Source organism: Pteropus alecto, unplaced genomic scaffold (assembly GCF_000325575.1).
Source record: "Pteropus alecto unplaced genomic scaffold, ASM32557v1 scaffold21, whole genome shotgun sequence".
NCBI lineage: Eukaryota > Metazoa > Chordata > Mammalia > Chiroptera > Pteropodidae > Pteropus > Pteropus alecto.
The window spans coordinates 18,747,567-18,751,392 of NW_006436282.1; the positions used below are offsets into that span (position 1 = coordinate 18,747,567).

A 3,826-nucleotide genomic window follows, 5' to 3' on the forward strand; every position below is an offset into this window, starting at 1 on the left:
TCGGTTTACATTTTATTATTTAATCCCGTGAAATAGGTATTATTATAGCAATTTTCTACCGTTTAGAGATATTTCGTGATTTGAACCCACAGCTCCTCCCATGCCGTTTTTTCCAGTGCTCTATTTTAGGATTCCCACCATTGTGTTTGCTTTTGGGGCCAACATGCCATTCTCTCTGATAAAATGATTAAGGGAAAAAATTTTAAAGCCATATGGGTATCTTATTAATTGTAGGATTCTCAGGTTCCTACTTCTGAGCCTCAAGCATATTTCATGCAGGTTATAAATGGCTGTAATTTTGGGGCTGGGTTATCATGAATTTATTCACTGACATCATGGGCAACCAAGGCTTTGTCCTGGTTATTTACCCAAACCATGAGATAGACAGAAAACTTCAGAGCAATTTAGCGTTGAGATCGGTGGCGCAAGGTTATTTTCTTCTTTTTTCCAACCCCCATTTTTTTTTTCCATCTCAGGTGTGCATTTTCCTTCTTTGTGCCTCTCTGTGCTTCCCTGATTCCACTGGGGCCCATGCAGCTTTTGGCCAAAGTTCCCTGGGCATCAGAGGAAATGTGGAAAGACATCTCAAACCTCATGGGCCCAGAACTTTGCACAGCCGTCATCAGTGTGGGACACTTGCCCTAACCTGGCTTTGAGAGCCACCATGGCCTTTGCATGCAGGAGACAGTTCCTACTCAGGCTGACACCTGCAGTGACAGTGAGCGCTGCCTCCTCTGCAGCCCTGAGATGAATCCCACATTATCGGAAACGAATCTCACATTAGCACCATATTTTCCATTCAGATGGCCTTCCTCTGTCTGCAGCCAGCCTCCTCTTCCACGTCTTTGCACAGCTTATCTCTTAAGCACAGTCCAACTCCAGTTTGTCTACTCAGTATAGTGGAGACCCTCGTGTCATTGCTTATTCATCTTGTGTTTTGTGCTCTGACCCTCGTTTTCACTAATAAGTCTTCTGTCTACAGACTACACCTGGATTTCTGTGACTCTCTGCTCCTTGGTTCCTGTGACCACTTCTGCTGCATACCCACAAGGGCTGGGCTTGGAGCCCTCGCCCCATCAAGTCCAGTTTTGCCATCCCTGGACAGAATCTCTTTCTGATAGTCTTAGAATGAAAGAGCTAGAGGTAGGGCTAGAACCCTAAAGGAAGGGCATCAGAAGTAACATTTTGATTTGAATTCTCCTCAGCTAAAATCTGCTACTAGGAGCTTGAATGCATTGTTGGTGGCAGATCACCTAAGGACTTTGAAAGGCTTTCTTGCTCTTTTTTCAAGATTTATGATATTCTTGCTAATTCATCCCTTTGTGCTTTAGCTATTGCTGGTTATAAGGAAGAGAGAGCCCCTAAAGTTAGCATTGTCAGGGGGGAACTCCTTGTACATTTACCACGGGCAACTCAGGGGCAACGATTTGGAGCCGGAAAGCCAGAAGTTGCCCTTTCCTTCATCACGCAAGGGCCACAAGGTCTCTGCCGCCTTTCCCTGTGCCTCTCGCTGGGATTTCTCAGTCGTGTTTCAGGAGGAATAGCTCTACGTGGAAATGTACATTAGGTGTGTTTGTGGGAGGGAGGGAGTTCAGAGTCTTCCTTTGCCGCCACCTTGGACTTGCCTGCCCTTGTTGGGATTTGTCCACGGGAACATGGCTCAAAACTGCTGGCCTGGCCTTGATTCCACTCAGGTGCTCATCCAAGTGCTCTGATCCGGTTTCCCAGCCCACCCCCTCCCCCACCCCCGCTCCAACACTGAACTCCTCGGCTTTCCTCTGCTGCTCTGGCCGCTTCTGTTCTGTCCTGTTACTTCCTCCACTCTCCCCCGACCTCTCCGATTGGCAACTGCTCAGGGCTTGTCCTAGGTCCTGTTCCTTTTCTCTACACTTTCCAACGAAATCTGTGGTTTTCAAACATTTTTACGCATAAGAATTATCTGGTGTGGTACATATGTACAATGGAATATTACTCAGCTATAAGAAGAGATAAAATTCTGTGATTTGCGACAGCACGGATGGACCTGGAGATAATCATGCTAAGCGAAATAAGCCAGACAGGAAAAGTTGAAAACCACATGATATCACTTATATGTGGGATATAAACCTAAAAGCAACAAACAAACGGGACAAACAGAGACTCATAGACATGGACAGTAGACTAGTGGTTAGCAGAGGGTAGGGAGTGGGCGGAGCGGGGAGGTAGATCTGGTGGAATGGGTTAACTATGTGGTGACAGAAAAAAATCTAACTACGGGCAGTGAACATACAATGCAAATATGTATGACTTACTGTTGAAAAAAATTCATTGGCACCTGTGTATAATTTTTTAAATAATAAACATCTCCCCCCTCCCACCACACACACAAAGAATTATCTGGGAAATGTGTTAAAGCAGATTTCTGGGCCTCACTTTTTAGATATTCTAATTCATTAGGTCTAAGATGCGACCTGGGAATCTGTATCTTAATTCCCAGATGATCCAGATATAGTGACAAACACTGGAAAAGCTGGATTTATTCATTTCCGTGACTTTGAACCACTAATTTCTTTTTCTTTTAATTAAAAATTATTGGTGACATTGATTAATAAAGTCGAATAAATTTCAAGTATACAATTCAACAGTATGTCGTATATATATTGCATTGTGTGTTCACCACCTAAAGTCAGACTTCTTCTGTCACCGAATATTTGACCCCCTCTACCCCTATCTACCTCAGTCTATCCGCAGTTTGTGTCCATGAGTCTCTATTTATCATGTTTGCTTGTTGCTTTCAGTTTTGTGTCCCACATATGAGTGAAATCATATGGTTTTCCAATTTTTCTGTCTGACTTATTTTGCTTAGCATGATTATGTCGAGATCCATCTATGTTGTCACAAATGGCAGTATTTCATCTTTTCTTATGGCTGAGTAATATTATATTGTATGTATGTACCACATCTTGATCTAGTCATCTATCGTAGGACACTTTGGTTGCTTCCATGTCCTGGCCACCGTGAAGAATGCTGCTATGAACATCGGGGTGCATATATCTGTGAGTAAATGTTTTCAGGTTTTTTGAAACCACTAATTTCTTGATGCAGATGTCCAGCTCTCTCTTGTTAGCTCCAAGTTTGTTCTTTTAACATTGAAATTGACTGAGGCTCCTTGAAAGTGTCACAGACATCTTAAATTTATTGACCCAATACTATTGATCATCTCCTGCCATGTGTTGGGGGGCCTAACACTTAGACACTTTGAAGTCCCCTTGAAGTAAAAGAATACAGCATTGTGAATGCAAAATGAGGTACAGGACCATGAGAGTGATCTGTGCAGATATGGGCTCAGAAACTTGAACTTCTGTAGCTTCTGGGTCATTGTTCCTCTGCTCCCCACTCTTGCTCCCAGGACATTCTTCTCTAGCCTTCCCCATTGGAAGAAATTCTCACTGCCATCTGCTCATTTGTCCAGGCCAGAAACCTAGGAGCCATTTCTTGTCTTCACCCTACATTTGAGCCATCTGAAGGTTGTGCCTATTCCCCCCACCCCACCTTAGCTCAAGCTGCCATCATGCACTTCCACATTAATGTTTGATGGAGTCTTTTAATCCACTTTGCTTTCTTCCAACCCAATTCTCAGAGGCAGCCAGAGTAACCTTTTAAAGCCCATGTGCTCTTTCCGTTGACACCTTGGTGTCCACCCTGACATACTGACGGAGAAGTCCACCCCGCCACGTGCTTTGCTGGTTGTGTAGACTTTCCCAGGTTAGTGGAGCAGTCAGCTTAGGGAGCACCTGGCCTTCTGTCTCCTGGGTCTCCTGGGTCCCTCTCTTTGCCTCTCAGTCCT

General features: G+C 44.2%; 1 protein-coding gene across 1 annotated transcript in view; it reads left to right on the top strand.

Annotated features, from left to right (window-relative positions):
- The first annotated feature begins 2,990 nt into the window (after positions 1–2,990).
- SNX10 (sorting nexin 10) overlaps positions 2,991–3,826 on the top strand; it is a 55,373-nt gene continuing 54,537 nt past the window's right edge. Inside the window, exon 1 of the mRNA XM_015589527.2 lies at positions 2,991–3,035. The gene's annotated coding sequence lies outside the window, so the exon portion shown is untranslated. The remainder of the gene's footprint in view (positions 3,036–3,826) is intronic.